This window comes from Pinus tabuliformis, chromosome 5_1 (genome assembly GCF_031772625.1).
Source record: "Pinus tabuliformis cultivar Carrire ecotype Pingquan chromosome 5_1, CPIR1, whole genome shotgun sequence".
NCBI classification, from domain to species: Eukaryota; Viridiplantae; Streptophyta; class Pinopsida; order Pinales; family Pinaceae; genus Pinus; species Pinus tabuliformis.
Genome location: NC_142305.1, coordinates 934,743,086 through 934,767,898, shown reverse-complemented (window position 1 = coordinate 934,767,898; position 24,813 = coordinate 934,743,086). Strand labels below are relative to the sequence as shown.

The 24,813-nt window shown below is 36.5% G+C and overlaps 1 pseudogene; it reads right to left on the bottom strand.

Annotated features, from left to right (window-relative positions):
- LOC149167848 (peroxisomal (S)-2-hydroxyacid oxidase GLO3-like) overlaps nucleotides 1-6,398 on the bottom strand; it is a 31,280-nt pseudogene extending 24,882 nt beyond the window's left edge.
- Between the last annotated feature and the right edge of the window lie 18,415 nt (nucleotides 6,399-24,813).

Below are 24,813 nucleotides of genomic sequence, written 5' to 3'. Positions count from 1 at the left end.
AAAATATTCAACATGAACACATTCAATAAATTCTGAAAGAGAAATTACTTTGGAGGATTATTTGCAAATAAAGGATTGAGAATGTAGTTAAAGGCACTATCATTCTATTAGAGTTAATTTGTGTAAGACTATAAAGGAACTTATTGAGAATTTGCCAAAGAATTCACACACATAAATTAGTTGGGAAGAAAATGCTTGTATATCTAGGTTTGGTATACTTAACAATTGTAAATGTAAAGAGGCTCAAACAAGCTCTTTGATTTATCTAATTAGGATTGGAAGTGTATGCAATATCACAAAATTAAATCATGATTGAGACTGGTTGTGACTATGCAAATAGTTCCAAGTTTAAATTATGTTTAGTGTAGAGCTCTCGTGTATGTGTGAGAAAACATGCTTCACTCAAATCATAACCTAACCTTGGTGTTAAGCTTACCTCCCAACCTGTGACCTGTCCATTGCTTAGCATCCTTCATTCCTGTAAAAGTAAGTCCATTGGTTCTTCGTTGTTCGAACCATCATACACAAGCTTGTGAGAGCATGATGTATAATTATCTTAATAAACAATGCACTCTTTGGATCTTAGGAAGCAAAAATATTTATACACCTATTTACACCCATGCCTTTATTCGACAAGAATATAGAGAATTCATTTCATCCCAACGTTGTAGTCATAGTCAGTGATCTCCTTGTAATCACTCATGTTTCTCCTTCTATTTTCTAAACACTCTAGAGCATGAAAGAGGGTCAGGCCTTCCTGCTGCGAGATCGAGGGTTTCAAGAATAAATAATATAATGATGGAGTTGTAAGCCTATATTATCATATGAACCGATACAATCTATAAGCACTTGTTGTAAATCTCAATTGTTGTAGCAGCCAATACATTATAAACATCCATCAGCGTAATAGCCAATACACTGTAACAACACTCATTGCAAAGAGTAGCTTTTATGCCAGCTGAAACTTCCATTGTCATGGTGGCCAATACATTGGAGAAGCACTCGTTTTAAGGGCCAACATGTTGTGCCACGTGGGGAAACTTCTCGTGCTAGGCAGGGATAGTTTTGAGTCAATTCAGAATGAATGAATGAATGGTATTAAATGACATCCATGAAACCTCGTGGTCTAAACAACTAACAACTTAAACCATATTCAGATTCTTTTCCATGTTGATTATGCTATTATGGATTTGGAGTAAGAAATTCACTATTTTGTGAAGTATTTCCTCCTCTAAAAGCTCACTGAGATTGTTCACCTTTAGATTGTTATCAAACTGATGATGAATAACTTCACACATTGCACATTCTTTGATAAAATACCATTATCTTTCTACCACCCCTCTGCTGCAAAAAATGAAAGTTTGTTCTTCCCAATCTTTTTTAGAGATCACCCATCTACCAATTTCACATCTTAGATGATGTCAGCGAGTCCTCAATTGTGCAATTAAAATTTTAGCTTTTCCCTTGATTGAGTAACTCAAATACTCTTTATCATCATGCTTCCATGCGGGCTTAAATTCTTTGACATAATATGGTTTTTTTTCCTACTTGTTTTGTCCACATGGTAGTCCTAAATTTTTCTAACATGCGCTTTTTTATCTCCTCTTACCATGAGGATAGTCATGCAAATTTATGTCCCATTTTCCCAACCACTTTCTATTTTGCTTCATCCATGTCTTTTTATGACGATTTAGCTCTTCTTCAACAACCAATTTGAGCCATCGATGCTTATCCATATTTTCAACCTTCTTTAGGTAACTTAACAAATCAATGGTCATTGATGCCTCAATTGGAAACATATAAGCCTCAACTAAAAGAATATCATATGGGACTGTTGATTTTACTCTAAAGGTACTTGTGATTAGATGCTTTTGAATTCTTTCTATTTGTTGCTATTTGTGGCTTGACATGTTTCTCCCCCATATTTCACAACCATAAAGGATAACTGGCACCACTAATAATCCAAAGAGGGTTTTCTTAGTCTTCCAATCCCATAGTTATGCTTGTCTACACTTGTTCTGAAGAAGGTATGAAGATTTCCACTCCCCTTGGATTCTCGTTGATCTACATGTATCCCAGTTGAGCCTATAATGGAAATCAATTCCTAGATACTTGTATGCATCTATAACCTCCAAGGGGTTGCCCTCAAAGAGAAAAGTAACATATCGTTTCTTTCTTTTCAAAGAAAAAATCATGACTTTAGTTAATTCAGAAAAATGGTGACATATGTTATTTCCATAATGACCATATAACATGGCCCTAATGCGACAGAAAACATCACCACATGCCACCGTCATTAAATAACTTTCTATTTATAGATTAATATGGGTTTACAACTCTATCAAATGTGCCTTCTATATTAGTTTTACTTGGTACCCTTCATTATTAACTTAAAAAAAAATGTGAAAGTCCGCTATTAATATTAGTGCAAGATTCTATTAGATCCGAGATTTACTACGCAGTTGGCCAACGAACCCGCTGAGCATCGGCCCTTTCGGCATCACCCATAGAGTGGATGAACTCTCACTCGAGATGCTAATGGGGGACTATTGGAACCAAGTTTCGGCAATCAGATGGGATTGTTGGAACCCTGAAACACTAGAACCTAGACTTACAACACAATACTTAGGCGCTTATCAAACAGACAAATAACAGTAATCCTGAGACTACACACTGTGAAAGCCTTCACTGGCTCTTGCGCTCACTAGTTAGTGCGCAAGTCACAATCAGCACTAAGACTACGACAGACATACCTTATTCCTATCATCACTCTTGTCAACTTCAGAAGAACGAGACATCATTCACCACTGGAATGCTTTAACATATTAAGCCATCGATTTTCTCGGCCATTTGAGACATTCAAAGATATTTAGTTCAGTAAAGGATCAATAAACAAATGATATGAAAGCTAAACATAACAACAGAAAGATACACATACATCCATTAGTATGAAAGAGGCATCCCATATTTATTTCTATTACTTCATCATAAAATAACAAAGGCACGAGGCACTACAATATGGACCTTGTATAACTCGGCTCACCAGCCTTCATTACTCGCTCGACCAAAAATACAATACAAAACCATACAGACCCTATAGATAATTTCCTTTATACTTTATGTTGTAGGGCATCTACAAATAATAACAAGACACATTTTCAACAATCCTTTAGTCTTCGACGATCACAGTCTGATTGTCCAACCCTCAGTCTATCTTGAACACGTCCCTATTTTGGTTCCTAGTAGCTTCTTGATCTCCTTCGGCCAACTTCTCCACTCTTCCAGCTGTCCTCCCTGCTACCTAATCGTTAGGATATTCTATGACATCCTTTCTCTAGTTGTCACATGCCTCATAACCATCTGTTGGAAATATCTCATGCTCGCTCATCCCACTTTTCTGACTTTCTTCCTCCTGCAAATATCTTTAATATCTCTTGTCATGGTTGCCCTCTCTTCCTTCACCACCAACTGATCTATCTGCACGTGTCCCTGCTCTATGGACAACGTCGTCTACTTCGTGCACCTACGTCGCATATCTTCCTTTTGCACAAACTCTCATTATTTTGCATCGACTGCTTCTATCACATGCCAATCTATCCTCTATGTTGTCACCTTAATAGCACTTAACACAAAATTTCAAAAAAAAAATCCAACCTCCAACAGGGCCCCAAAACAAAATTGAGGCTCATCTTGAGCCACTCAATCCTTCTCTTATCACCATGGGTTCGGGGTCCTTTCTTTTCACTAAGGTTGTTTTTCTGCTCTTGGTATAGCAGTTTGCAAAGGCAGTTAGGTGGTTTGGTTATCTTGGAACTCTGATACCAAATAAGAGGCGAGTGTCTCGCTCCATCTCCGCAGTGGCTCTCACAGACAAAGAGCTCAAGGTACCATTGTTGCTCCAAGACCAAGTTCTATGTCTATTCCTGACCTTTGCCTTCTTCGTTCTGTTGTACCATCACCTTTCCTTCATGGGTATTGGCAAGACTTCAACTTTCTTGCCTTCTTTATGGAACCCCAAGGGTTAGTGTAAAGAGCAGTGCATCCTCACTTAGATGGCCACTTACACACCCTCGTAACAGTCTTGGCCCTGTATACCCGCCAAGGTAGGGATTCTTCTCCAAGACTCCTCATGCCATCCCTATATACATGAGGATGAAACCTTGTTCCATTGTCACAGCCACTCTGGCAGGGGCTGCCCAGGCGCAGACCTGCCAAATATACTCACAGGGCCCTCCCAAAACCTGTGTCAGATTGAACTAACTAGTGTAGTTATAACCTACCATGTAAACCATCCTTATGAGCGTAACGGGCCCTCTCTTGCCCAACCCACTTGGCACAACCAGGCTTCAACCCCTAAACGAATCTCCTTATCATCTTTTAGCCATATTTGGCTCTTTCTATGTAGTCTACTCCTCCACGATGCTTCATCTTACCACGACAAGCACCATGAACACCTCCTCTTTGCATGTCCTCTGTTATTCTCATTCCTTCAACTTCTCTCTTTGTTGTCATCATAGCAACAACCGTTCCTCACATATTCGTGTGTTGCTCTTCTTCTTCACGCATGGACTACTCTACTCCTATGTACTCTCCTAAGTTGTGTGACCTCTTATATTGATTCTTCTACTAACATTGATTCCTTGGGTAATGTTTTATATTACTCATATCCTTCACTCCTCCTCTTCAATGATCATTGCACTAGCTTCTCCATCATTACTTGTAGATTTCGATCACTACACCTCTATATGGGATGTAAGAGGAATTCTCTCTAGTTCAATTTAAAAGGATGGCATACCTGTGCCATCTCCCACATTCATACTAGTTCCTACCCCCCTTTATTCTGTCCACCTCAGTGTTATCATCTTATGATCGTGTTGTCCCAATACCTAATGGATTGAATTGATCGTTTGTATGCTTTTTCCTGTTGTAAAAATCTAATTCGGTGATAGTCTCAGCTACTTTCTTTTATTTTTAGTCGTCATTTCCATACCAAGGATGGTTATTTTAGTATCTTCTCATGCGGCTCCTATCACATTTCTGACTACTACTCTAATTGTTACTTCAACTGAATTAGTCTACCGTACGCCATCGATAAGGCATCCAAGGTTAAAACATTAAGTCTCGCTAGACCATTCAATATTTTCACAATTTTCCTCTGATTGGACTGCCCCCAACACTACATGTTGTCTAATCTTGCACCATCCTTACACAGAACTCCCTCTGACACACGCTAGTCCACTTCAACACGCGGTGGAATTTTATTCTATATCATCTAACCAACATATTCAACCACTATTGTTAATTTTTACCTCTAGCATCCAACAAAGACTTAAATTAATATATAAGAACCACACTTTATTTATGTACACATGAATATATATCACTTCATCACTTTATGCCTGCACCACTTACTTCCCAAAAGTTTAAGCAATTTCTGCTTTCCCGTGTCATCTCATACTAGACCACCATCGAACTTATCTGCTCGAACTCTCCATAGGTTCGATAAATCTCACTTGAAGCATCTTATCCAACTCATGCTTGACCTTGTCCTTGTAGATTATATTCATCTGACAAGGTCATTGCTTCACAGGCTTGGCGTAGGGCTTCAACGGAATCTGCATCTTGCCCAATTCCCCGACAATCCTTTTCATTTCCTCGAAGGTGTTAGGGAACAATTCCTAGTACTCATGCAACAATTCTACAACCTTCTTTATCATTTCATCATCCCAATAATTCCCTATTAAAATCATCTTGGGACTCTCCTTTGTCCCAATGTTTACTTTTCGGGTTTTGATAGGTTGTGCATACTCTGTGGATTGTAACTTTGGTCCACCTACTACACTCTCCACTTCAACCCATGGAATTTGTATATTCATGGGATAATCCTTGTCTTCACCTTGTTCTGTTGTATTATAACACTCTAGAAACTCTCATATATGTTGTGAATGCTTGTGTGTAGGACACAACGGTATGCTTTCTAGCATTGTCAGTTCTCCCATGGTGAAATTTTTTTGTCACAACACTTTTAATGCCTCACCGAGTGTTGTTTCTTCCACCTCAAAACTAAAGGTAGGGTTAAAGCTCTGTGACATCTCATTCCAGTCCCTCATTCCTCCATTCACCTCTAGCTCAACATACCAATTTGCAGGAATGTTGTATAGCATATGTGGAACTGATGTACCCACTCCTATTGCAGCACAAACTCTATCATCCACGCTGTGGGACACCATTTTAAGTGCATCCTTTGGCACTTCATGCCACGGTACCCCAAAACTAGTCTGGAATTTGATGCACATTAATTCTTTGCACTCTTTCCATCCCATGATTTGGTCCTTGTGCACAATCCACCATCGGGCTGGGGTTGCACACAACGCAATATCTAGCATGGGCATCCTCATGTTCTTAGGTATTTGATCCTCAAACTCATGCAAAAAAATAGTCACCTCAGACAGTCCATAAAAGTGAGGTAGATTATGTACCTCGATCCCTATCCAGTGCACTACTTTGGTAATGTATGTGCACCTCCGAGTGTTGACCTCATGCAATCTATTTTGTCAGTTTTCCAACACTTCTTTTGAAGCACAGACACGTGACCTAATGCTACGCCAACTCAACATTCCATCCATGGTAGGGTTCACATAATCCTCTCTCTAGCATGCCACATTGTAGATATTCTCTAGCTCTTCCCTACTCAGCTCAGCTTTAACCGGTTCAATATACTGATCTCCTTCCCATGGATCCAAGAGCGTTATCACCTGAATGTTCCCACCTTCAAAAAATATCCACCTCTTCTTCAAATTAATAATCACCAAATTATTGAATGCCCAATCAATCACCAAGAAAATTGGGTATGGATCAATGTCAGCAATAATCTTTATGACTTCAAAGTCAACAGTATTCACAACTCCATCAATATTTATTGGTGCTCGTGTAAGTCTACCAATGGGGAAGATATCGTGTTGATTCGCTAACCTCAACTGAATGGGATACCAAGTTAACTTTGGTTTTCCCATCATCTCCCAGGTACTCTTTGGAAAAATATTTACATTAGACCCAAGTCCAATATGATATTGTCCATTTCATATTCTCCAACCTGTGCACCAAATCTAAATTTCTTACTTGTCCTCTTCCTACAAGTTACCCAATTTACAAGGGGCAGAGAGGTTTACGCAATAACTACTTCAAATTCCTTGGAACATTGTTCTACTAACTTCCTAAATTTCTCCAGCGCCTGTGCATCCTTCACTAACTCAAGATAGCTTTAGAACAGGTTCTAAATTAGATCTACCTCTATCAAAGGTTCCCTACATGCAGTATCATCGTAGATAGATGGCATAGCCACTTCATGGACTACCTCCATTTTGTCCCATTCTGAAACGCCTATTCCCCTCCTCACCTCCTTGTAGGTTTCTTTTTTATGGATAAGATTGAACTTTGGAGTAGGTTCAGGCAACCTCCTCACCCATTATAGTTGAAGAGTTCAATACTTTGCAGCATCCGATCTAGTTCTGACACCTCCTCAAGTTATTGTGCTATCTCGTTGTTGGGCTCTACAAGGATCAACTACTCCCACCTACATTTGGCCCTTTCTTCTCTTTCCATTTAGCAATTAGTTGTAGGAAACTCTTGGTCGAATTGTCCAATGCTCTACAATATGTGCATTTACAATAAGGATTAGGGAAATCCCATGTGAGGTGTCCCTCCTATCCACAATTATAGCAAACTATCGTTCCTCAACCTAGTCCAAATCCTCCTCTTCCTCGAGCCAGTCCTCCTAAACCTCTAGCTACCAGTCCTTGTCCTTGACCCAGCTAATTGTATTGTCCAGGTTGGTTGTATCCTAGTTGATTAAAACCAGTTAGTATAGTTGCACCAAAAATGAATCAAAGGTGCACTCATGCATTAAATCTAATGCACAACAATGGTGGATATAATTCCCAGTTGATTTACAGAAATCAAAAAATAGAGTGTGGATTGTGCCTTCATATTTTTGCATCACCGTACATTTTTGTGGAGTGTGCCATAACACTCAGCAGACTTCACACCACATTCCTCTACCCTGCACAACCAGACTCGCTACGTCAGTTTCCATGTAATATGCCAATAACTTACTCATTTATGTGGTGACCCTTTCTTCGGTAGATGATGCACCACACTTCCTCATGCTTCTCTTTGCCTTTGGTCAAATATTGGAGCTACAGAGTCAATGCAACCAATTGTGACTATACTTGATCCATGCCATTGCTCTCACCACTTCCTGTTGTCCAAGCTTCTAGCTTCAAAGCGAGCTCCAATGTCTCTAACTGTGAACCGATTTGTTGTTGCATCAATGGTATCCTAATGTGGGGTGATGGCCTAACGATGAACCACTCCTTGCACAACACATTCGAAATTTCGAACATCAACCTATCCTTCAAAATCTTAAATCACTAGTCAAAATCCCACGCAGATTCAGTTGAGGCTTGCTTGATTTCGTTTAGCTCTGTAATGCATTAAGATTCATACTTTGGTTTATGGAACTTCCTTATCAATGTTTGCTTAACCTTCTTCAATTTTATATTCTGCCCAATGGGGGTCACGCTCTTAAATTCCATGTACCATGTTAACGTGTCGTCTATGAAGGGTGCTTCCAATTGTGCAGTGTTTGTCACCTCGACTTGGACCTGTTTTGTTGTCCATATGGCTTCACAAGAAAACAAATGTTGCTTGTGGTCCTCATTCCCAGCACCATGGAACATGGGCATTCTTAACTCTACACCCACCTTGGAACTTTGTGTAGTACTTCCTAATGAAGTACTCCTTGACACTCCCACTGAACTACTAAAAGACTATGCACTTGTTTGTGCACTGAACTAAACTTGAGTACCTTGTGACGCTCCTGCCACTACTACTAGTACCTCTACCTCCTTGACTGTAATTACCGTCTACACTATTCATAAAAATATGTTGAGTACTTACCTCTAGATTCTTAGAAGTGCATGGGGTCGTGGGTTTGACACCAAGCATGGCCTAATTCTGTTTTATAGTATCCAAGGACTTTGTGCTACATGGACTCAGCTGCTCCTCTCCCATGGCTACAGTGCTCAGAGTACCACACTATGTTCCTTCATATCTCTAATCACTTGTGTTTCTCCTTACCCTCTAGTGGCCTCTCCTCACCCCTCTCCCTAGGCTTCTCCTTTAGGCAAGCATCGATGTTGACCGACCTCCTCCCACATCACCTCATCGAAACCTCCTTCCACTCCTCAAGGTGCCACCCTCAAAGCTCTCTATCTCCATACTATCTCCTCACCTTCACCTGGGCAGTCTTGTACTCATTTTCAGCCTCCACTGCAATCTTCTTGCCTTTTCTCCTCAATCTCCCCTTAGACTACCTCTTGGTTCTCCCCCATTTCCCCTAGCGTGCGAGCGATTTAGCCGCTCATGCTATTTAAGTCCAAGAGAAGAACTCCATGGCCACATAGTAGCCTCTTAATGGATAATAATAGTGACCATATAAATTTTCCTCGTGCTCCCTTCAAAAACTTCCTCTGCGCTACACATTAAGATATTGTTTCTCTCATTGCAAATTCGCCAACGTAACCTTCCAACACACTTTCAAACCAAAAATATGTGACACACAAAACTTTGTTACTTAATGCTTGCAATTGTCATATCTCCTTCGGATTTCACTACCTTGGTCCATCGTGATGGTAGGTCAAATTATTATCCTTTAGCTACTAAACCCACTCCATCATAATATTTGGAAATTCTCCAAAGAAGGTTTCATAAAGTTTAGTAAATACGTATTTCTGCAACCATTTATTTATGTTATGTCTTTTATCCCTCATCTCTTTTGTTGCAAACTTGTGCTCCATCCACTTAAACCAATGAGTAATATATGCTTTGGTGGGGTTCTAAGGCTTCCACATGTCTACCACAAAAAATCCCATTATACAATGATCCCTGGTCTTGGCAATGAAACCATTTGTTGGTGCGTGGGATTTTATCAGACCTGGGATTTGCTATGCAGTTGGCCAACAAACCCACTTAGCATCGACCCTTTAATAATCATCCACATAATAGATGAAGCCTCACCCGAGATGCTAATTGGGGACTACTGGAACCAGGCTTTCACAATCAATTGGGATTGTTGGAACCCTAAAATACTAGAACCTCGAGTTACAACACAAGACTCGAGCATTTATCAAACATACACCTAGCAATCATCCCAAGACTACACACCACGCAAGGCTTCACTAGCTCTTGCACTCACTGGTTAGCATGCAGTTCATGATCGACACTAAGACTATGGTTGACATACCTTATTCCTCTCATCACACTTGTCGACATCAATAGAATGAGACATCGTTCACCACTGGAATGCTTTAACATATTAAGCTATTACCAAGACATCGATTTTCTTGGTCATTTAAGAAATTCAAGCATATTTAGTTCGATAAAGGATCATTAAACCAATGATAAATAGACAGACCATAACAACATAAACATACATATACATCCATTAGTATAACAAAGGCAACCCATCTTTCTTTCTATTACTTCATCATAAAATAAACAAAGATGTGACTCACTACAATATGGACCATGTATAACTCAGGTCACTCACCTTCATTACTTTCTCAAAGTATAATAGGACCACAAATACAGTACAAAACCATACAGACTCTAACATAGACAATTTCCTTTACACTTTATGTTGCAAGGCAGATAAAAATGCAAACACTATCACTTGGAACTACTATAACAAAAAGACACCTTTACAACAATCCTTTCGTCTTCGGCGATCACGATATGATTGTCCAACCCTCTATTTGTATCAAACACAACCCTATATTGGTTCCTGGTAGCTTCTTGATCTCCTTCGACCAACTTCTCCACTCTTTTAGCTATCATCTCTGTTGGCTAACCATTAGGATATTTTATGAAATCCTTTCTCTAGCTGCCCCATGCCTCTTAACCATCTGTTATAAATAGTTCTTGCTCACTCATCCCACTTTGCCAACTTTCTTCCTAGTTCAAATATCTTCAACGTCTCCTACCACACCAGCCTCTATATCTTCACCACCAACTACAAAATCCTAAATACCTAATTTATCCGCACACACCCATGCTCTCCAGACATTGTCATCTCCTTCTTTCATGGTGCCTTCCTGCGCCACATCTCTTCCTTCTGCGCCAACTCTCATTGTTGTGCACAAACTGCTTCTCTCCTATGCCACTCTATCCTCTCCACGGTCACTTCATAGCACTTAACACAAACAACCTCCAACATTTATCACTCGAAATTACGATGGATTGCAAAACTCGTCGAGCTTTGCTTACTTTGTTGAGATAGCATATGTGTTGGTTATGAATAATGTAGCAATACGTTTAGATGATGCATTTTATGATGAAAAAATATTAACTACTTTAGGCACAATGATGCGTAATTTCATGATTAGAACCTCTGAAAGAGGATTCCTTTATCAACAATATCGAGTTGGGGACCATCCAATGTGGCATGTATGCATATCTTATGCCAGGAATAGGGTTAGGTCTAGAATATAGAACTGATATTGGTGGAAAATCGATGGCTAAGTGATTACTTTGAACTTTGTATATTTATTTATTGAAATCTAAGCATCATAACTAACAATCTAGTGGTGTGGATATTCATTGTAATATGCTTTCCTAGGTGTCATAATTAAGGAGCTAGTAATGTATATAATAATTTCAATCCATTTTCCTATCAGTTGTAATTTTATTTCTTTCCGCCATAATAGAAAAATAAATCTCTATAAACACAAATCTTACAGAATTGTGACATGTGAGGGGCAATTTTAATATAGCAATGATATGTTATGTTAATGATTTCACTAAATAGATTTGCATGGCTAATTATGTAGGTATCCTCAAGACAACTTTGAACACATTTAAAATTGTACCATATTTGGAAATCAAATTTAAGTTTTACACTCTCCACATTATAAAACCTTAAGAATGGAAACTAGTTTCCATCACACAATCACTCGGAATGCATACCATCTGCTTTAAGAGGAGATTTTTCTTCACAAGCATCTAGAATTAACACATCAAAGATACTAATCTTAAAGAAAGCATTAAGAGGATTAAATTCTTATCATGTATCTCCTACCTAAGAAGTATGGCATTGAAACAGACATTAAGTGAAGCTAACCCTTCCCTTATCAAAGTAGCCTCAGGTGCTCCTCGAGGACTTCTTCCCATGATACTATTGGGAATTTCCTTACATAGCCATCTTTTGTAATAGGAAAAATCTTTGCCCTGGATTGTATTGTCACCTCCGTTTATTTGCCTCAATATAATCTCTTCTCCAAACAAAATTGGGTGGCCAGACTTTTTAGATATTTCAATGATAACCTCGATTCCATTCTAATGGAGGGTTGAAATTCAATCTTCGAGCCAGTGAAAAGTAGTTTCCACCCCAAATAGTAGCCGACTAATGTTCCAATTGTTGGAACCTATTTATTTGAATAGGAATCTCAGCTCCAATCATGCTTCTTGTCTTCAAATTTCGAGTCAAGCATTATTCGAATAAATTTGCAATATTCAAGTAAGACATGGAGAATAATTACACAAGATTTCTCTTCCAATCCATTTAGCTTTGGTTGGTGTTAGGAAAAATACTGAGAGTGGGGGGGTTGAATCAATATTTTTAAGTCACTTTAATTTCCAATTTCAAATTCAGAAATTTGTGCGCTACTATTATTTATGCACCCCACGTGTGTACGTGGTTGTAGTGAATACAGACGTCATATGTTCAGATTACTTAATTTTTCAGAACTTCCATCAAATGATTATCTTAATCATTGCATTATTACATTAGCCATTCAGTATGCAATAAAGAATAGACAAATCACAATACATAAGAAACACATCAACACATATGAACACCAAGATTTAAGGTGGAAACCCAATGTGGAAGAAAACCATCGTTGTCGTCATCTTTGTCTTCTTTCTTATTATATAAAGAAAATCTTCATTACATTTTGTATTGGTGTAGACTCTTACCAGCATGCAGGAACCCACCTGCAGGAGACTACAACCTTCGCTTGTTCTCCAACACCCACAGGAAGGGAGCTACAACCCCTTAATCTTGTTTACCAGCTCCTACTGGAAGGGAGCTCCTACCCCCTCACTGAAGGCTGCAACCCTCAACACCTTGTGGACTATGCTTCAGAATGTTTCACGCTAGATCCACCTGCCAATCAACCATCAAAACATGCAGGCCAACTTTCATCAAATTTTCACACTCGACCCATATCAACAATAAGCCCAAATCAATATACCAATCTCAATGTTGAATCACGGAATCTGAATACAACCACTGAATCACTGTTGAATACCAATTGAATCACTGAAGCAACTGAAATACTGAATACTGGATCTTCATAACCAGATCATACCAATGCATAATGGACCATCATTATATCAAGCCATAAATAAATGCACAAAATAATCAGTCAAAAATCAATATCATAGCCACACTGTCATCAACATAGAAGTAATCTATAGTTGGTACAAGCCCTCATAAAATTTACTTCATAAATTATACGCGATTGTTCTAAAGCATAACCGTGTATATATGTGTTTCCTCTAAATAAAACTTGTGTACAGATCTCAAATCATTGATTGTTAAAATTGAATTACTACATCATTCACTGAGTTACTGACATACTAAGTCTAAGTAGGAACTTAATCACATATAACCAATATTCCAATCCACAACTAAATCAACCCAATCAACACTGTCAGACAAAGATTATCATGATCAAGACATCATTGACATACAACATCAAATAGAACATATATCATTAACTATCATCATCAGGCAACCATTGAAAACCCTAGTACATATACGTGTCTTCCATAAAACATATTTTCATATATACGCGACTACCATGCATATCATCTGCGTATATATTTCAACATATTTAATAACTTATCGTAGAATTTATACGCGACAATACTGAACAAGGTTTGTGTATGTATGTGATATTACTTAAGATAACATGTGTACATATCTTAAATAACATAATCAAACCTTTGCTGCAAACACCACACATATTCCACATACCTTACTATAAAATCACAGATTACTTCAAGCGCATTCAAACAGATCCTGCATCGTTAGATATTCAAATTGGTTAAATATAATTATTAATGCACTTTCAGATCTCTCAGATCTGAGCCTTCTCCTTGCTCCCCGGTGCACACCTGTTTCAGATCACATCTCATATAAAATAACCCATTACATTTAGACACAACCCCTTGATCTCCTTCCCTTATATAGGTTTTGCCTTGCCAATACGTTAGGTAAATTCCGTGGTAATGTTGTTAGTATTCTTTGACAGGATCATATATACATTTTTGATGCAATACTATGGGCGATTACCATGGTAATGACCCCTGGTATCCAGTTTTCCATGGTTTGGATTATGTACGTGACTTTTGTTTAGAAAACTTACGCATGTACGCGACTCTTCTTCACAGGGGTTGCGTATACTTTCTCAAACTTCACATTTTTCATCCATCTGTAACTGAACTTTCATTTATTTTCCATGTCTTTTGTAATGCTTGTACCATACTACCTGTTATATGGATTACTTCCACAATCATCATATTATAATCAAGTTGACATCCTCACATCTTTGTCAAATAGGTTGCCATCAAGGACAACACATTAGCCATAATGCCAACAATCTCCTCCTTTGGACTTGATGGCAACCACTTTGGTGTTTGGAAACCACCTGTAAACACTTGCAAACACCAAGTCTTCTCTCCCCCTTTGACATCAAGGACAAAGGGCTGAAATAGTCTGAAGTATTGCCCTTGAAGAGCTCATCGTTGAAGGTCAAATCTGTTGATGTGAACTCTGAAATATGCATACTAACCATGCTACCCCTAAGCATATGATGGACCTTCTAAAAATATAAAATAAAAGTACAAGGCTTTATGAATCAAACAAATATGACCTTTCCTATCACTAATGACTCTACTCCCATCGTTACATCAATCACCCAACATAATGGGGTTACATATTGGACCCAATTTGACGTCAATTGCCCAAAATAATGGGGTTACATGACATGACTTGATCCCAATAGCCCATTCATCTCATCCTAAAATCCACTCTCCTCACAACTATTTAAATCCCTCAATTAAGCTATTCTTCTATCAGCATTCAAGAAAGTCCTGATGATGGATCCCAATTTGGATTTGAAACATTGACGAAAAATAAGTTTTACTCTGGATTCTCCGGTAACTATGTCTAAAGATATATACCACAAATGTCTTAAATCCAGAGCCCATACATGACTGAATTTCATAACGATTACAACATAGGTCTTTGCATGACCTTTACATCAAGAGACATACATGACATTGATAACCATAAACATGAATTTCAATAATGAAGGATCCTTTGTAGCAAGACCATGATAGTTATCAACAACCATCATGCACCATATAGGAATTTGCAACATAATCATCTAACAACAACATTGTAATTGGAAAATGAATATCCTCGGTGTCAAGAAGTAATAGGCAAATAAGACAATGTAGCATCAATAGAATACATATCCTCCTTATCAAGTGCATTAAGATGTAGCATCAATCAATAATAAGGTACTATTAATAGCTTCATCATGAGTAACCCAAGCATCATTGGTATAGTGACAACAACATGTATGTGTTTAGTAATGACAACAACAATAACAAGATCACCAACAATAATAGTCATCATAATGCAACAAGGAAAGCTCAATAAATCATAATCCCAACAATGGAACATGAGAAGCATGGAAGATGATCCCCCTGAACCTGTGTCAACTCTTCATCATATGATCACATCATATATTTTTCACCAATCAAGGAGACATATCAAAGATCTTGGAACATATCAATATTCATCATGAGACAATACCCTAAGAAACATAAGATCATCATCAATAGACTACAACAAATTAATGTTAGAACCAAAAAGACTGTTGAAAACATATGAGAAGATCCCCCTGAATTTGTGTCATTCATTTATCCCCACAGGAAACCATACATGATTGTTTAAGTAAAAAACTGTGTATACATGCGAATGTCTTTCATACGATCCGTGTACATAATATAAACTGCTGATTTTTTATAGCCACAACTCCCCCTGAACATTACATGCATGTTCCTGTTATGTTAGAATAATTAGTAGAGTGAAGAGGCAGGAATCATTCCTTATGTCTGATATATTCAAAGGAATCACGTGGAAGAGGCTTGGTGAATAAGTCTGAAACTTGTTCCTTTGAAGGAACATATTCCAACTTGAATTTTTGTTCAAGAACTTTCTCTCTAAGAAAATGGTATTTGATTGGGATGTGCTTAGATTTTGAGCGCATGATAGGATTTTTAGAGATACTTACGACACTAGCGTTGTCACAGAGAATAGGAACAGGTTGAAGACAAGTGACTTGAATGTTCTGAAATGTTTGAATCATCCATAGAAGTTGAGTACAACAAGAGGCAGCAACAACATTTTCTGCTTCAGCAGTTGATAAAGCAATAGAACTTTGTTTCTTGCTAAACCAAGAAACTAAGCGAGGTCCCAAAAGAATTCTCCTCCACTAGTACTTTTGCGGTCATCAAAATTACCTGCCTAGTTTGCATCCGTGTAAGCATGAAGTGAAAAATCTATGTTTTGGGGATACCATAGACCAAAATATTGAGAGCCTTGCATATATTTGAATATCCTCATGACTTCTTTGACATGAGTTTCTTTGGGATTAGCTTGGAATCGTCCAACTATGGCAAATGCATGCATAATGTCTTGTCTTGTACCGATAAGATAAATCAAGCTCCTAATCCTACATATGTATTCAATTTGATTAAATATAGGAGAGTCATCATTTTGGCTAAGATTGCATCATTTTACCATTAATGTGCACACAAGTTTACAGTCTTCCATTCCATATTTCTTCATAATTTGCTTGAGATATTTGGTTTGAGAAAGAAATATGTCATCTTTAGTTTGAGAACTTGAAGACCAAGAAAGTATGTTAGCTCACCAAGTAAAGTCATTTCAAATCCATGCTTCACAGCTGAAGCAAATCCTTGACTCATAGATTCAACTTGCTTTGACTTTGTCATATTTGATATATAAATTGTTATCTATAGATCCTTTCTTGAATCCTTATTGCTAAAGATACCTATCAAGATGATAATACCATGCACAAGGAGCCTATTTTAACCCATATAATGCCTTCTTAAGTTTGCAAACAAGATTTTTTCATTGCCAAGTATGAATCCAACAGGTTGTTCAATACAAACTTCTTCTTCTAGGTCCCCATTTAAAAATGTAGATTTAACATCCATTTGATATACCTTAAAGTTATGAAAGTTGGAAAATGCAAGAAACATTCTTATGGCTTCAAGTCTAGCTATAGGTGCAAATGTTTCTTCAAAGTCTATCCCTTCCTGTTGAGCATAGCCTTTGCATACAAGTCTTGCTTTGTTTCAAATTACTTCACCATTTTCATCCAATTTGTTCTTAAAACCAACTTTGTCCCAATTACAATTTTATCATGTGGCCTTGGTACAAGTTCCCTTGCATGGTTTTTTTCTATTTGATCAAGTTCTTCATGCATTATCTCAACCCAACATTCATCTTTGCTTGCTTGTTCGGATTTTGAGGTTCAATTATGGATAGTAAGGCTAAGTGACTAGATGATCCAACATAAGTTCTTCTAGTTTGAATTTGTGTTTCCTTATCAACTAGAATTTGAGATTTAGGATGAATTTTCTAAACATAGCTTGATGGAGTATTTTATGACATACATGTATTTTCATTTCCTTCTTCTGATGCTTCTCTTTCTTTTTCTCCCACAACTTCTTGGATTTTAGTAGGGAGTGGTTCGTCATCAAATTGTGCTTCCTTTTTGGTACCTGTGGATGCTTCATCAATCACAACATCTATATTTTCAACAATCTTTTGGAGCCTTTTATTATAACATTTGTATCCTTTACTTATGGAAGAGTATCTGATAAATAGTCCTTCATTAGCTCTATATTAAAACTTTCCAAGTTTATCATCATTTTTCTTTGTGAAACATTTGCTTCCAAAGATTCTAAAGTGTTTGACAGTTGCAGGCTTACCATACCTGAGTTTATATGGAGTTTTATCACAAGTGACTCGAACATGGGCTTTGTTAAGTATATCCACAGTTGTATGTACTGCTTCTCCCCATAAGGTGTGAGGTGTTCCTGACTCATCAAGCATGGCACACACCATTTGTTGAACTATTATGTTCATTCTTTCTACCACTCCATTTTGTTGAGGAGTTTTAGCTATGGAAAATTGTCTTTTGATGCCATGTTGCTCACAAAAATTGAAAAAATCATCTGATATAAACTCTCCTCCTCTATCAGATCTAAAACATTTGATTTTTAGTTCCAATTCATTTTCCACCATAGCCTTGAATATTTTAAACTTTTCAAATGCCTCATCTTTATACTTTAGTAAACCAACCCAACACATTCTTGTAAAGTCATCAATCAATAACATGAAGTATTATTCACCATGAGGAGACTTATTTCTCATAGGTCCACATAAATCAGTGTGAACAAGTTCAAGGGGTTTACTTGAAGTGCATTCTTTAGCTTTAAACTGAACTCTAGATTGCTTACCAAATTGACATGATTTTCAAATACTATTTTTAGGTGGAGAAATGTCTGGCAAGTCACGAACTGCTCCCATCTTGCTTGATTTGTATAGTTGAGAAAAGTTGAGGTGTCCCAATCTTTTGTGCCAAAGCCAACTTTCTTCATATTTTCTCAAAAAATAGTGCTCTTTGTCGCCTTCTAGGATATAGACATTTCCTGGAGTTCTAGTTCCCTTGATTATGGTCTTACCTGTATCCAAATTTCTTACCACACAATTCTTTGATTTGAAAATAATTTCATGCCCTTGATCGCACATTTGACTAAAACTTAACAAGTTATGTCTTAGCCCATCAAAAAATAATACATTTTCAACCTTGACCTTTTATTTTAATACCAAAAATCCTTTTCCTTTAATAGTAGCTGATGAGTTATTCCCAAAAGTCACATTCTTTTCTTTTTTAATTTCATTAAAATAAAACAAAATTATCTTTTGTTGAATTGAGGATTCTATGATCCATAACAAGTTTATGAAAAGTTTTTCAGCGTAAATCACATGATAATACATTTGTCGACGCATTTTGAACCAACAAGTGTGGTTCATCGTCATGACAAGTTGAAGAATCAGATCATGGCTGCATATTAAATAGGGAGAGCAGATCATCCAACGGCTAGGTTTGACTGAAAAACGGTTATATTAGATTAGACTAGATAAACAGCTAAGATTGACCAAGAATGGCTATATTTGACTATTCAAGTTGTTTAATTATATAATATTACTATGCTAAAACAAATATTATTCTAATACCTATCATATGCTATTTAAGTGAAAATTTAACCAAATTTGAGTTACTACTAGGGAATAGATACTCAAAAAACTTTAGGGTTAGTGATTTCAAAATCCTTTCAACAACAGTAGTATCTTTTCTTTTGTCAACAAGATTTTTCATTGAGTTAACAATATTGTCTACTCTAAGGAAAAATCTTGCAATACTTCCATCATCATGCATTCTAAGAGTCTCATACTGAATTCTATATGTTTGAAGTTTAACACTTTTACCTTCATAGATTTGGACAAGCTTATCCCATATTGCCTTTGCAGTGTTTAGATGCGAGATTTTCAAAAACTCAGATTTGGCCAAACTTCCAAAGATAACATTTACAACCTTTGCATTGATCTCATATTGTTTCTTCCCTACATCATATGTGGGAATGGAGGCTGGGTATTGATATCCATCTTCAACAATTTCCCATACATTAGCTCCTAGTGCCTACAAATATGCTTTCATTATGATTTTCCAAAATATAAAATTAGTTCCATTAAACAAGTGTGGCTTGATAGAAGATACTCCCTCTTCACTGCTCATATTGATATATCTTCGTTTAAGCGATCAAGCTTCTTTTGAGGGACCTGCTCTGATACCAATTGTTAGAAAAAGTATTGAGGCACAAGTGGGGGGGAGGGTGAATTAGTGATTTTAAGTCACTTTAATTTCTAATTTCAAATTCAAAAATTTGTACACTATTGTTATTTATGCAACCCACATGTGTACATGAGTGTAGTGAATACAAACTGCATATGTTCATATTACTTAATTTTCCAGAACTTCCATCATATGATTAACTTAATCATTACATTATTAGATCATTAGCCATTCATCATGTAATAGAGAATAAATAAATCACAACACATATCAATAACAGGATCTTAGGTGGAAACCCAATGTGGGAGAAAACCACCATTGTCTTCGTCTTTGTCTTCTTTCTTATTATACAAAGAAAATCTTCATTACATTTTGTACTGGTGCAGACTCTTACCAGCATGCAAGCACCCACCTGCAGGAGGCTACAACCTCCACTTGTTCTCCAGCACCCACTGGAAGGGAGTTACAACCCCCTGATCTCGTGTACTTGCTCCTATCGGAAGGGACCTCCTACCCCCTCACTAAAGGTTGTAACCCTCAGCGCCTTGTAGACCACATTTCAAAATGTTTCACATTGGGTCCACCTATCAATAAACCATCAAAACATGCATGCCACCTTTCATCAAATTTTCACACTAGACCCATATCAACAATAATCCCAAATCAATATACCAATTTGAATGTTGAATCACAGAATCTGAATACAATCACTGAATCACCGTTGAATACCAAATGAATCGCTGAAGCAACTATAACACTGAATATTGAATCTTCATAACTAGATCATACCGTTACAAAACGAACCATCATTATATTAGTCCATAAATCAATCCACAGAATAATCAGTCATAAATCAATATCATAGCCACACTGTCATCAACACAGAAGTAATTTGTAGTCATTACAAACCATTATCAACTTTACTTCATAAATTTAAGTGATTGCTTTGAAGCATAACCACATATATATGTGTTTCCTCTAAATACAACCTGCGTACAGATCTTAAATCACTGAATGCAAAAACTGAATTACGGCATCATTCGCTGAGTTACTGACATACTGAGTCTCAATAGCAACTTAATCACAAATTAACATCCTGTAGCATCATCATTAACCAATATTCCAATCCACAATTAAATCAACCCAATCAACATTGTCAGACAAATATTATGATGATTAAGACATCACTGCTAGATAACAATAAATAGAACATATATCATCAAATGTCATCATCACACAGCAATTCAAAACCCTAGTACATATATGCAACTTCCATAAAACATATATGTGTAGATACGCGACTACCATGGATAACATCTACATATATATTTCAACATACTAAACAACTTATCGCATAGTTTATACACAATAGTACTGAACAAGATCTGCGTATGTATGCAACCTTACTTAAAAAAACACACGTACAAATCTTAATTCACATAATCAAACCTTTGTTGCAAACACCACACATATTCCACATACCTTACTGTCAAATCATAGATTACTTCAAGCGCATTCAAACAGATCCTGCATTGTTAGATATTCAAATTGGTTAAATATAATTGTTACTGCACTTTTAGATCTCTCAGATCTGAGTCTTGTCCTTGCTCCCTGGTGCACACCTGTTTTAGATCATATCACATATAAAATAACCCATCACATTGCACATATAGATCCTTGATCTCCTTCCCCTTATATAGGCTTTGTCTTTGCTAATACCTTAGGTAAATCCCTTGGTAATGTTGTTAATATTCGTTGATGGGATCAAATAGACGTTGCCAACATAATATTATGGGCAATTATCATGGTAATGACCCTTGGTATCTTGTTTTCCATGGTTAGGATTATGTACGCGACTTTTGTTCACAGAACCCACTTATGTACGTGATTTTTTTTCACAGGGGTCGCATATACATTCCCAAACTTCACATTTGTTATCCATTTGTAACTAAATTGTTGTTTCTTTTCCATACCTTTTGTAATGCTTGTTGTCTGCATTAGTTCCACAATCATTATATTATAACCAAGTTGACATCAAGGCATATTTATCAAATAGGTTGCCATCAAGGACAACACATTAGCCATAATGCCAACAGTTGGATGTCAACAGTGACATGTTTTGAAATTGAAATTGAGCGTTATATATATATATATATATATATATATATATATATATATATATATATATATATATATATATACATATACATATACATATACATAGACATAGACATAGACATAGACATATACATATACATATATATATACATATACATATATACATACATATATACATATATACATACATATATGTATGTATATATGTATGTATATACATATATACATACAGATATATATATATATATATATATATATATATATATATAACTTATGATTCAAGGCATTCATTTCTATAAACCAATAATTGTGGACTGATAACTACCAAAGAGGCAGGGACTATGTTGTTATGCAACTACCCAACTTGTCTTTCTCTTTAACATAAAGACAATAGGAAAATATATGCCATTTCCTTATTTATTTCATCTATGCTAAAGTTGAAAGAGACTAGAGGATTAATAGATGCATGGTGAGTGCAAAAAGCAACATGATGATTTTATTTAAGTGACAAGTGTATGTCAAATGTGGAGTGCATTGGTATACCATAAGTAATGATTGGGATGAATCTTATGTGTTATAGTTACTTATGCATTGCTAGTATTGCCTTGGAAATAATGGTGAGAGCATGTTCTAAACACATGGGTTTTTAATATAAATTATAGTGAGTTTGTATTTGCTTGTTTAGAACACCAACTTAGCAACAAAGAAGTAAATAATGTGCCATTTTTAGTTTGTAGGTATATTTTTTGCTTAATAACATGTTTGGGCTTTAGAAGTAAATTCGAAACGAATATAAATACCAACCTACCACCAATAAAGGATAGGTCAAATCAAGGAGTCGGGGTGGATTTGTGCCTTAAAATAGAGATATAAGGATCATGTGAGGATGGTACACACATAACTCCATGCACAAGATTGAATAATCATAGCAAAGGGTTGTATTCATGGTTTTGTCACTATGTTATTTAAGAAAAGAAAATAAGAATGTATGAATGTCATTAGATGTTATTATTATAAACTATTGTAAAGTTATTTTAATTAAGAATTTATCATGCATCAGGAATGGTTAAATCCTTCAAGATGTAAGTTTTTCTTTCAATTTTGCATTCTTAAAAATGTTTTCACCTTAAGGGTGTAAGGTAAACTTGAATTGATGAAAGAGTTAAAGCTACTTGGTTAATAGTGGTGGTTTTGAGCACATGGTTTTGGTTTCCCATGGTTTCATGTGGATTGCATGTAATGAAGCTTTTAAAAGGATTGGGAAGACTTCATTGTAATGTGCTAGGGATGTGAGCAATGAAGGCTTACTTGGCCAGCTTGGTCGAGTTTTGGCCAAGAGACTAATAGAATATTATGTTAGCTAGTTTTTTTCCCAAATTGGGTTTTTTCCATGATAAACATTGTGTTTATGTGTGTTATTTTCTTGTTGTATTCTTAGTTAATTTCTCTCTGTAATTTTTGAACATGGTATCGGAGCATGGGTTTGGCTTGAACTCTCTAAATAGAGTGGCCTTGATGTTTATCTAATTATTAAATCACTAACTATTTTTTGCTTTTGCACGTTGAGGAAGAATAAGCAGATTATGGCACATAGTACTCAATATAGCATATGAGAAAGTCTGAAGAATATGATGGTGGTATCTTATTGTTGGGGATGCATGCGAAGTGTTTGATGAAATGGTTCAATGAGATGATTTATCATGGTTTGTTTGTTTCATATTGTAGATTTTCAGTGGTGAAATGGGTGACATAACAGAGAGAGAGATGTTGGTTGTGTATTGTAAACAACAACAACAATAAAATGGAAAAAGAAATATTATGATGGAGTTAAAATAATTACATGTAAATTGGCATACTATTGTAAGACCTGGTCAGGCATGCATACCCCTTAGAAATTACCAGTAATGTCTAGAGTTAGAGTTGGGTGATAGGGGAGAATGCCAAATTACCGAATATCTTGGGTATAAACTTTGAAGGGGGTAGAGCCTAGAGTTTAGCAATGTTGGCTCACTTGGTTGGTTTGGCTAGATTTTGTCAAGGGAAACCTAAGTCAAGTTTTAAGGGAGGTTGTTAGGTAAACTTGACTCAGTGAAAGAGTTAAAGTCACTTGGTCAATGATGGTGCTTTTGAGAACATGGTTTTGTTATCATGGATTGCATGTAATGAAACGTATAAAAGTCTTCGGAAGACTTCATTGTAATATACCGAGGATGTGAGTAGTGAAAAGGCTCACATGGCTAACTTTGTTGGGTTTTAGCCAAGGGACCGATAGAATATTTTGTTAGATGGTTTTTCCATGATAAACATTATGTTTGTGTGTGTTGTTTTGTTGCTAATTTCCTAATTAATTTCTCTTATAAATTTTTAACATAAGGCTTTGATCCATCTTGAAACTTGGTTGATTCAAAGTTAATATAGATCTAGGGTAGTTTAGTTATTATTATTATCATTTTTTCAAATATGTACATACATATGTGACAACATATCTCCTATGTTTAGTTGCAAAGAACCACTCAATGTAATGAGGAAGAATGATGTTATCTTCTCATTGATTATAGTTGAATTTGCTGAGAAATTACAAATTAGTGCCTATGTTATGTATTACTCTTGT